This window comes from Dicentrarchus labrax, unplaced genomic scaffold, assembly GCF_905237075.1.
Source record: "Dicentrarchus labrax unplaced genomic scaffold, dlabrax2021, whole genome shotgun sequence".
Classification (NCBI taxonomy): domain Eukaryota; kingdom Metazoa; phylum Chordata; class Actinopteri; family Moronidae; genus Dicentrarchus; species Dicentrarchus labrax.
The window spans coordinates 4,982,576-4,995,418 of NW_026136703.1; the positions used below are offsets into that span (position 1 = coordinate 4,982,576).

The 12,843-nt window shown below is 40.6% G+C and overlaps 1 protein-coding gene across 5 annotated transcripts in view; it reads right to left on the reverse strand.

Annotated features, from left to right (window-relative positions):
• The window catches only part of babam2 (BRISC and BRCA1 A complex member 2), a 76,690-nt gene that overhangs the window by 14,621 nt on the left and 49,226 nt on the right, over positions 1-12,843 (reverse strand). The gene's annotated exons all lie outside the window — the stretch shown is intronic.

The following is a 12,843-nucleotide window of genomic DNA, read 5'->3' on the forward strand; positions in this document are numbered from 1 at the left end:
AAAAATTCCAAAGAAAGGTTGTGGGAGTAGAGAGGAGGAAGGTGGAGCGCAGTTCAATGTGCTCCACCTTATGGTCATAACCAAAAACCACACATATTCATGGGAAAAATTATGTCTTAACAGAGGTCAGGAAGAGGTCAACAGGGACTGGACGGTACATAAACCTAGATTCAAGATAGATAATGGAGTTCTCATCTGTGTAAATAACAGCTGGTTTCTCATCAGCTGCTCATCTGTCACATACAGAAGGTTTTACTGGTAGATTACTAAAATTAGCTAAACAATCACACCCAACCACAGAGATTCAAATATGTAACAGCTTTTACTCTAGATCGCTGCTCTAAATATATTTTTTGCCAAATGATGCGTGGCTGAATATTAATGAGGTCTTATTCACAGAGAAGCCATGCAAACTGTCATGAACCCATTTTCATTGTCAAAATCCTTTTCTCCAGAACTCCAAAGCCACCATTTACAGTAGGCTTTGTGCACATAATTAGCATTAGCCTGTGCATTTTGCTGTGCACCAACAAATGGTCGATTGAAAATGACTTGCAGCAACGAGAAGAGAAGCCTTTGAAAATGAAAATCTAAATGATGCCCATCTATCCTCCCACAGATCTAAGAATAGCTCCATATCATTCAGATGGAAATGCGGACAGAGGCACAAAATAGATGGCGGTGTGTTCGTCACTCATTTGTGTCAATGGCAGGCATGCAAACAAATGTGATGCATTTTGGATTTCAATGGTTCTGCCTCTGGAACACCTAATTGAATGGAGGCTGATTAGACACCAGTCTCTTGCGCTAGTATCAAACAAATTTTTCTTTAGACGTCAGGTCATGGTCCACATTAGACCAACACAAATTCAGTTTACATCCATTCATTCTGCCTGTCAGTGGATTTTTAATCTCGGGACCTTCTTCCTGTGAGGATACTATGCTTTCATTTCACCAAACTATATAAAAAAAGTCTCTGTACACCTGAATGTGTAACAGGTGCGTTGGAGGAAGGTGCAACTTGAAAACAATGAGAACTCCCGCACACTGTCTCGCTAACTGCTGAAAAACAATGTTTCGGTTTGTGCAACATTTCATGTTTCAGTGTGGGAGTTCTTCTCCCTTTTTTTTACAAAATTAAAATTAAAATACTTAAAGAAACACTAACAGAAAGAGTTTGGCAGTTGAGCAATTTGGGCTTAACATTTGAAAAAAAAAAAATTGCAATGGCAGTTATATTTCAGGATACTACAACCATTGATATAGCATTGTAAACAGGCCAGATAAAAAAAAAACATGGCAGTAAAACAGGTGCAGAGCTGAAAATAGTGTTTCAGTAAAACAAAGTTGAATATATTTTGTTTCATAATTGTCAGCCTGATGTGTAGCAGCTAGCATGTTCTAAAGCAGCTCAAGGCAGCCAAGACTCTGGAAAGACCAGCACAGTCAGGACAGAGCTAGCACCAATAGTCTACTTGTATGTAGAGGTTTGATTCTTTGCCCAAACCTTATTCGACCCAACCAGACGTGTTGGGGTAATAAACTATTTAAATTATTACTTTTTTTTGGTTTTGTTTTTTATTAAAGAGGAAATTCCTAGTTTCAGGTTCAGTTTGGGCTGGCAGAGTTTTTTCAGGGTCAGGTCTGATTTTTTGGGCCTGCTCTACTTGTGTGGTAAAGTTGCAGTTTTTGTAGTGCCTTTACTCAGCAGGGAGTACAAAATAGGACTAGGGGTTTCTATATTGCAAAGTAAAGTTCTTATGAGGTTGACCCCCTCGCGACCCTCTCCGAATGGATCCGACCCACCAGTTGGGAATCACTGTTCTAAAATATGATTACAAGTTGAAAGTGTTCAGCCTCCACCTTGAACAGGCCCAACAACTTCAACTAAAAAATGCTGACTGCACAGCATATTTCTTCATCATTAGTCATGTTTTACTGTGGAGGGGTGTATAAATTGCACTGCCAAAACTAAGATTTAAACATTTGAAAAGCAACACCTTATCTCAAAGTCAAGCTAACCGGTAAGAATTTCATTAGGCACTAAGTTAAAATATGCAAACCTGCACCCCATATTTGAGCAGTTATGATACGCCATAAAGATGACTCAGGATTGTGACAACCACTGAATACTTTACTTTACTACTTCTGATTGATGCTAACTGCATTTCGTTGTTTTGTACCTGTACTTGCAATGACAATAAAGTTGAATCAAATCAAATATACAATATGTTATACTAAATCACACATTTGGTTTTGCACTCTGATTACATCAGAATGAATGTACCTGAGGGTAACGTATACTGACTTTTAGACACTAATATGAGTCAAGCTGAAGAGAAATGCTGCTTCCATATTCACCATAATGCAATCAACAGCATTTTTTTGTTTGACACTCCCTGCCTGCATTTTTCAAACTGCACGGCCCCTGTTCGTTATGCAGGTTTTCTGTTAACAATTTGTAGTCTCCATGCCCCAGCAGTCATAACACCCTGATGACATCATCTGGGTTATTTTAGAATACTTGAGGACATTTTCACAGGTTGAGTGGTACTCAATGACTCGCAGACTGAACTCTATGTGTAAAATCAGTGGAGTTCCCCTTTAACCACACAACAGTGGGCTGAGAGCACACTGACCAAAGTCATGTTGTGGGTCAAATAAAATGTTTAAAAGTGACTGAATATGTACACTTTGAGTCTGGGTCATGTTTACACACATATACATAAAAATACATATCCATATCTTCAAAATATAAAGAGAACAACCGGTAGGACGGTCCTGATGGTTTCTTTATTAAGTCAGTGCAGCATGAGCTTTAAATTGCTTTAAATGGAGTTTCCTGTGGGTGGGCTCAGAATCTAGACATAATGGTGTCTTACTTTCCAAGTGGCACCCTGAAGAGTCCCTACTTCAGTCTCCACTGGTGACACCACTCTCAACACTACCCACACATACTGGAGTCATCATGCAGACATGCTGCCTAACACAACCCCTCTGAGCAATGCAACCTACTGTATGACATATTTACAGTAGACAGCAGTACATGCATGCATGTAAACAAACACACACACACACACACACACACACACACACACACACACACACACACACACACTCATGCTGTACAGTGACAGGGCTGCCTGTGACTTCATCAAACAGAGAGATTATCCTGTGTGACTCAGGTGGATGGTGACGAAGCTCAGTTTGTTTATTTGTGTGTTGTTTGTGTGTGTGTGTGTGTGTGTGTGTGTGTGTGATAGATGGTGTGTATGACAGTGCAGTGACAGCATGAGAGCAGATAAAGGCCCAATTGGTAAGAGGGCAGAAATGATTCATTACCAAAGTGAAAGATAAGGCCAAGAAGAACTGTTTGGAGATTCAAATGTAGTTTCAAAGCAGCAACATTTCCATTTTGATTGCCTTCTTCATTTCCTAAAGCCTAGAGGTTCCTCAAAGGCCCACATATGACTCTGCTTGTTGACTGTTTGGACTAAATAACATCCTATTCTTCCTCTGTGACTGGACAAGGCACGCTTGGCCTATGGCAATAGGAGTCAGTAACCTTTCCGTTATGAGGTGACTATCCTGGCATAACAGTGCTGAATTTTACTCAGATTTACTATTCATCATCCATTTGGATAAAACCAGATTAATAGTAGCCTCAGGCTGCAACCATTACATACTCTCTCCAGTATCTGATAAGGTTGGGCAACAGGGCCACATATACTTCCATGTATCTAGTGGCGAGAAAGGTTCTAATGGTCGTGAGCTGCAGATAACTCGCTGCATATCATGACTAATGTTATGTATATCACTGGATTACTAACCCTTTAAACAAGATATACTTGCTGAGATGTATCTGTAAGGACACAGTTGGGTGCAGCAGGTGAGGCCATATGGGAATTAATCCCAGTTTGCAACTACAACTGCAACTACTGATGATTTACAAATTGTTCATTATTTGCACGACATTTGACGTGTTCACTTGCGGTGAAGCAGAAATGTAAATGATCAAAATATATTGAATATCATCAGTCCATTGACAATTCCTCATTCCAAAGCTGGAAGTATTAATGATGATGGATCGAAGCTCAACTTGGACATGGGATAATAAATAGCAGCACCCGCAAAAGTGTGTGCCACGTAGGAGAACCATAATGCTTCTGACATAAAGGCCCTTCTTGAAACACAAAACACTGCCACAACAGTTTTCACATATTTCATTTCATATTCATGTTATTCGTTTGTAGTGGGCTAAAAAATGCAATGCCACAGACCGCTGTGCACTGATCAGAATTCAACATCTGAATCAGAACCTGACTGGCAGTTGTGGGGTTGTTTGTTTTTGTTGCTGGGACACCTTTCCTCAGTTTTTTTTTTTTACTGTTTAACTCTTAATAAAAGAACACCCTGAGAGTGTTTTTTTTTTTGATTGACTGAACTGAGTTTTATTGTTGCTTATTTAGTCATTAATATTTCTTTGTTATTGAGAAAAAGCTACAAAAACGTTTTTGAGGGTTTTCAGGGGGAATACAGTGGCCTGTGTGAATGATATCTCTACCATTACAGTTGATGACTTGAATGACTATCTGCAAGATTTTTCTGAATGTGTGTACAATTTCTGCATTGCACACTAATGGATATGTTAACTGTATGACATAGACTTAGACTTAGTCTTTATTTGTCATTTGGATTTGCATCAAAATGAAAATGAAACTTTTATTAACTTAAAACGACACAGTACTATTTACTTTGCATTTTCTCTACTTATGCATTTTTATTATTGCATATTTGCAATGTGACTCATGATTCATAAAAATGATTTATTATTGCTAATATGCATGTCTGCATTAAGAAGTCTATGTATAACACACCTATTATTAACAGCCACTACATTTTCATAGCTATATGTAAACTTCCAGTCATGCCATTTTCATGTTTTGATCCCTCTACAGCAGCTTTTTAATGAACAAAGCTGCTCACATCTAATGTTTTGACATCAGTGAAGATATTTAGCATAAACACACACTGTATATCAACCACAGGGGATTTAAGATGGCTTATATATTAAGGAGAACGTACTTACAATAGCAAAGCGGCATCACAAAAAAAACACATAGAAAAACACATAACGCACAAGTGTTCAATTAGACAGGGAGGAGGAAAAAGTGGTGGAGTGCTTCGAGAGTGAGAGAAGTGTCTGCGCTGACATCTCAGACTGTTGAGTGGGTTTGCTGGGTTAGTGGTGGATTTATTTTATCAGACTGACAATTTCTGACTGTGACAAGATGCTCACAGAGCCTTGAAAAATATCTGATCGAAATGCAAAGATTTTCAAAGGCTATAAAACACCTCTACAGACCCTGGAGAAGGGACACACACAAACTGTACACCCACACAGGCACATGCACACACACACATACTCACACACATCAGCAGGCAGGCATGCACGTACACACACACACACACACACACACACACACACACACACACACACACACACACACACACACACACACACACACACACACCCAGGCACCTAAAGGCAAATGCAGATACACAAACATAAGTGCACTGCAGCCTAAAACTGTCTCTCTGTGTTGATTTTTCTGGGCTCCTAAATCTGGTTTGGGGGCAGAGACGGTGCCCACTCGATTCTTTTATGCAATGCAGCAGGTTTTCTGGGGGAAGGAGAGATGTATCCAACTCATCTCATGGGCACAGTACAATCAGGTAAACGAGAAGTAAAAGTGAAAATGAAAAGAGCGATTCTCTCGTTACAAAATGGTCGGAGGAGACACAAAAGCAATCAGGTTAAAGAAAATAAAGATTCTGCAGATGTGTGGCTGCTGCTGATAGTTACAGAGCCAAATTAAACACTGAGGCTCTCTGATGTAAGCTGCAATGAATCACTCATTTGTAATTGTTCACTATTACAGATAAGAACTCAGTAAGCCATACTAATGAGCATTTTATTGCTGAAGCATTAACAACAACAACAATAATAACAACAACAACAACAATAAAATAATGTAAAAAGGATGGTATCGGGTCGATCCAGGCATATTCTAATGAACTGGAATCTAAAATAAAGCTGATCTAAATCTGATTCTTTCCCTAATGTATTCTGCTGTTCTGTCCACCTCAGTCTGCCAGTGTTGCAGCGCTGCTCTCCTTAATGACAGCTGGGTTCTACAGTGCAACATTTCACTGCATATGAGAGAAAATTAGAGTGTGTGAATGTAAAAAAATGATATGATTGCACCAGAGATGGACTGGTAATGGATGGACGCTAAGCTCCAACAGTAAGGGATCCGTCTGCTCTCCTCTCTCTTCCTCATCAGCAAACAGCAATGTACAAAACATTCAGGTTGCAGCTCCGCAGTTTTTAGCCAGCGTGGACCATCTCTTTAAGTGACAGTTCAAATGACAAACGTCTCCGGCAGCTGTCGCTAATTAACTTTAATTCCGCGAGTAACTTGACGGCAGGCCAAAATTAAATTTGTCTCCTGTCAGGGTTGTGTGCTCTCTGCAAGCCAGTGTCTGTACTCAGCCAGAGATTGTTTATGAGGTAAAAGAAGCATCACTCTGTAACACCATTGTACAGTAGTGAGTTTTTGTACTCCTAGACTCCAGGTAAACTTTCCTTAATATCATATCAATGATTTAAGCTTATCCACTTAATAGCTTTGAAACAGGGCCTTCAGCTTATGAAAAATAAGGATTTAGTAGGATACATCTGTCAGACACATTTATTCAACATTTAAATACTGTAAATGTTGACAATTAAAATTCTGAATTGGACTTTGTATCGGAAAAGGACTCAATCAAAATTGGGGCCAAAAAACTTGATAATGCCGTTCCTAAAAATGGCTATGGTAGTACAGTGGTAAAGCATTAATCAGTTATGATATACATAGTCCTAAAGAAAACTAAACAAGTCAATTAGTAATTTTTAAGAGCAAAAACACCAATAAATACTCAATAGTGTTTGTGTTCTTTAAGCACCTATAATCAATATTATATATCAAAATCAAAAAAGATCACATGACTATTTGCATGTGAAGAAACGGACAGAGAACGATAACCTCAGTGTAGTTTCTCTCTGCTCTACTACGCCTTTTAGTGTCTTTCAGCTCAATGTTTTGGTTTTCTGGTGCACCTTCTCTGCTCTCATCAGTACTGCTTTCAGCCACAGCAGGCAGCCCTTTACAGCAAAAAAAAAACCTCACTGAAGACTCCCTGCCCAGCACCAGACAGCAGACAGACACAGTTAGTGACCAACTGGTGAACAAAGCGGAGCATTTAGCAGCAAAAGAGACCGATGTTCCCCTTGCTGTTGGAGAAGGAGTGGGTGCAGAGCAAAACAGAGCTATAAGTAGAGTGTAGATTTCGTGTGGATTTATAGATTGCATATTAATGCTAATGTTGCTCATTATCTGCTTTCCTAATATGTTTGCCATATCAACATAAAAAGGTGATAAAATGTCACTGCTGCCCCGAGTTGGCCAAAAAATCCATCATCATAGGTTTAAAGAAAGTCACCAACTACCATGTCATATACTGTATGTTACATACAGCTCAGTGAAATGATAACATTTGAAAGTAAAGACAGTGTTGCCTAAAGCCACAGAAGGATTCTATCTATGTTCGTTCAGCAGAAACTGTTTGATGCCTAGTGTGAGATTGATGTTAAAAAATTCCACAGGAGACGTATACGTTTGATCTGCATCCTCTGAAAATCTCTGCCCAATCCGATTCATATTCATATCCCTAATTGGACTTGTCTCTTTGGTATATACATCCAAGCCAACACACTCCCAAACCACTTGATACTATTGACCCTGCTATTGCCCTATTTCCTAACTAACAGAACTGTTTCTCTGGAATAAAAGAATCCCGCATTTTTTGGTCTGATAATAACACATCCTCCACTGCAACACTAGTGTTAAAGAAATATTTTGGCTTGACAACAAATTCCACCAAAAGACACCTCCAAAACAACAAAACATTTTTTTTCTTAATGTCTACATGCATTTAACACTACAGCTAGTTTACATGGGCAGAGAGGGAAAATCCTAGGCGCTGCACAGCATAACACCATGCCTTTCACAGTATATTTTCCTCCTTGCAGTCAGTTAAACATTATATAACAAATCAACACTGATTCTTAAGCAGGTGAATCAGTAAACCTAAAGAGTAACAGTGATTTGACTTCTCACAATCAATAATTTCTACAGAAAAAGAAGCAAATACAGTGATACAGTCCCATCAAAGAGGAGCCCATGCAACAGTCTAAACACACTGTACATTATTGGTAAAAATGTGGGTGTCTGTCAGGGTATTTCAACATCTTTTTCTCCCCTTGCCGCTCTGTAAGGCAGAAAACATTACAGTGATGGTCTGTTTGAAGACAGGGGAAGAAAAAGTAACAGAGAGAGTAAGAAAGAGAGAGGAAGAGGGAATAGAAATAGAGGTATAACACTGTAGCTCAGGGGGCTTACGAGTTTGCGTTCAGAGCTCTTAGATCCGAGCCCCTGCTGAAGGAGAGTAAAAGTGAGATATCAAACAACTCAGGAGTGATGAAAGAGAAGAGTAGAGAGGTGGAGGAAAGAGAAAAGGAGAGAGAGGGAAAAGCTCTCTTCTCCCGTGTGTTGTTTTTTTTTTTTTTTTTTTCCTCGCTGCGTTTCAGTCGAGCGAGGGACGACCTTGCTGGGTAGAGCACAGCTCTTCTCTCTCTTTTAAGTCCCACTCACTCTCTCGGTTCCCTTTGAGGATCAGCCAGAGGGATCAGCAGAGGAGAGAGAGTGATAGAAAAGCGGAGAAAGATGGAGAGAAAAGAGACAGGCGGCAGACATGTGAAGAACAGGAGGGAAGGGGAGGGGGGCGTTCTGAGAGATACGACTGAGGACACAAGAGTTAAAAAATGGAAAAAAGTGAATTAAAAGAAAAGTAGACAAGACAGCAGTGACACGAAAGCAAGGGATGGGAGGATGAAGGATGAATGGACAAACAACAGAATGATGGACGAAATGATCAGATGATTGACAAAGTAATATACACGTCTGTAGTTGTTCCCACTCACTATTTAAACAATTTCCAAAGCTGTTTTTATGTTAATTTTAGCACACCATTGTTTGACCATTTTATGGTAGCTTGGGTTCACTTTAAAGTTCGATTTTCATGAAATCAAATCACATTTTTGATACTATTTATGGCACTTATTCAGTAGTAGCCAAAAAATGTATTTCCCTTTAGTAATAATCTCCCAATATAGTCGTTTTTTTATTGGTAGTGGCGGAGTCTGCCATTCCTGCTCTGGATTCATATTGTCTACCAATGCATGAGAGATTTTATTTTATCACACTGCTAAGAGTCTCACTGTATCACTGTGTCAGAGCTGCATTAAGTAACTGCTAATGCAAACGGAATATGGGGTGGTTTTTATTTTAAAGCAACCACAGGAGACATAACGTGTTTGTTACCGTTGTTAGTGACGACAAAACAAAAAAACTGTAATTTTTTAAAATAAATAATCCACAGATGATTTTTAACACAATGTCTACACAGGAAGCACTTAAGCAGAGCAGCAGCAGCTTCCGTCTGTCTACAGGATGCATTCAGGCACAGAATTAAGTGTAGGTCACCCACATTTTGGCAGTGCTGTACTCAATGCTCGCAGTTACGAGAGAAAAACCCAAGAAAAAAGAATTAAAGCCTAAAAATATGGTTGTGGTCACGGATAGGAGTGTATAGTGCGAGTGAAGTGCAAGTCTGGCCTTTGTAGACAGCTGTACTGATTCAAACTGAAGCTTTTGTTTGGCTGCACTGTAAACAGATACAGCAGCTGTTCTTCTTCTTTAGCTGCTCAACAAGTGTTTGCTGTAGTATTAATCTGCACTTGCTGTTACCATGGTAATCATGGGTGTCACCAAATCAACCAGGACAGAAATCTTTAGGATTAAAAATTTACTTGGAAAAGAAAATTAAAACAAAGTGTACACAGACAGACAGACAGACAGACAGACAGACAGCAGTATAGGGGATAAGGGAGTAAGGGAAGGAAGAATAGAGGTGTGGACAGATGGAGGATGAAAACAGACAATACAAAATAAATTTAAAAAAAAGATAGAATGATTGATTTAAAGCTGGAATGACAGAGAGATGTCTGACATAAAGAACCAGGGAACATCTTGACACTGAATAGATGTAGTTGATATGACAGCCTGTACCAACACAGAAATCCAGCGGTGCCAAAAACCAAAGCTGAGACAATTTCTGTAGCTGTCCACAGCTGCTACACTCACTATTTCAGAAAACTAGACCTGATTTAAACAATTTCCAAAGCTGTTTTGATGTGAATTTTATTTTGCCATTATATGATATTGTGAACATTTGTGGTCGCTCGGGTTAATGCAGAAGCTCCTGAATGTCGCTGTCTATCAAATGCTTGCCAGAAAAACAGAGAAATGTGCAGGAACGCTGCAACAAATGAGTTTTCCTCTCCACTGGAGCCAATGCAGAGACAACGGGCAGCTACACAATACCAAAGACTAACAAGGGTCAGCAAGGACACGGAGGAAAACTAACAGGGTAACAGATCTGCATCAACACATGTACAGAAAAAGGCTTGCACACATCCGCATGCTAAATTAGGTAGCATCCACGATAAGTACAATACAAATGCGCTCATGCACGAACTCGCACACACATGCAAACGTTTGTCTTCAAACAACGGCGCAGAAGACATACATTTTTGCCCTGGGTCATGAATTAACACACTCCCACACAGCTGACAAAAAGGTGCACAAAAGCATGCAGCGGAGCATATTTATACACAGCCCTCATATGCATATGTGCAAATATCTCAAGACAAAGAGGCAACATTAAGCAGGAGAAGAGGGGTGGTAAATGAGAGCTTGGCTCAACGTGGCGTTGTTAAGCCTCTGCATTTTGAGATTTTTCTTAGGAGGGTTTAGATGAGGAGGATTTGTTTTACAGCCTCTCCTCCTTTATCTAACCCCCCGCCGCTCCGTAGGCAACCACCCTTCTCCATCCCCTGCGCCGTAGTTTCCCCACTTCCTGCTCTCCACTCTGCTGCCTTTAGCCTCCTTCTGTCTGTTCTCCTCACGCAACTGGCAGAGGACGAGAGCCTCCAACACCACTGCAACAGCTTCAGCCTGGTCTGGAAACGTGGTAAGGTCAGTCTCCCTCGCAAACACACACACACACACACACACACACACACGCACACGCACACGCACACACACACACAGCTCCATCATAAAATAGGCAGACATATGCACTGAACATGCATATCTTAACCCTGAGGTATTCTGCCATTTCAACACCATAACAATGCTCCTGGTGAAAGCCTGTTCAAGCAAGCGGATTTCCTGTGCAGAAAGGTGCCCATCAAAACAGCGCATTCCTTGTTTAAACATGGCCTTTAATATAACCATGCCTAGTACATGTAAGTCATTATCAGAAAAAAATCAGTATTGAATTAAAAGCTAAAGCTTGGGTCTTTGTATTCAGTGCTTGTACTACACTGAAAAGATAAAACACCTTGGAGGTTGAGCTACATCAAGGTTAGGAATATAATGTCTTATATTGCAGTCTCTCTTAGACACGCTCTTACACATGCACAGCAGGGAAAAAGTGAGGATTATGTAGGACAAGCAGTAGGTAGGTGACCTTTGTTTTGTATGGTGTAATTAGGGTATTTTGTTGCAATCGCTGCACGGGGATAAGGTCCTGTCACAGTTCATTTTTACATATTGGAGAGGAGGAGCGTCTGTTTGTGTGTGCATGTATCTGCTTTACAATTGTGCCAGAGAGTGAGAGATAAGTGGATACACACAGTAAATGAGAGAGAGATAATGTGCAGAAATGGACTGAAAATGGAGGGAGGCAGAAGAGGGGAGGGAGGATACGATTACTGTGAAAACTAAAAACAACTGGAGAGGACCAGAGGAGCCACAGAGGAGCACTGAAGATGAAGAGGATGAACAGGAGGAGGATGAGCGGGAGCGAAAGAGAGAGAGAGTAGTGGTGGTGGTGGTGGAGCAGAGGTCTCTTAACCTGGTGCGACGGGGCGTGTGCTTGTAAATAAACATCAGCCTGAGATTATTCCGAGCACGAAAGCCCAGACTGTGGGGCCCTGAGGTCAGAGTGGGTCCATACCTGGCTCTCTCACACGCACGCACGCACGCACGCACGCACGCACACACGCACACACACACACACACTTATCTACATCCACACTTACAAAGACTTTGTTGAGAGCAAAGCCTATTCAAATACTGGTGCATGCACACACAAAACATGAAAACAGACACATTCGGGATATAAAGGATATATGCACGCACCCATACACACACCCATTTGCACACACACACACACACACATATAAATGTAAACTGACAAATGCACACAAACACATACATACACACAAGACATAAAAAATGGATTTGAACAAAGATAATGCGCACACTCACACACTGCCCACAGACTCACAGAAAACGTTCCACACGAGCCTGTGTACACACACACGCGCACACACGCACACACACACGCACACACGCACACACACACACACACACACACACACACACACACACCGTCTCTGTACTGTTAACACCCCAGATGTCTGCAGACATCCAGTCATCCCAAGCTCAGACGCTGTGTGTCATCCATCTAATTTTTTTGTTCTTCCCTTGTTGTTTTTGAGGAACCGACTGATGAGTCCAGACACAGGGATGTGGGATTATTCACAAAGACATAATATGTCGCTAGATTTGCAGCACACTCACGCTAATCCGCCAACTACATCTTGCA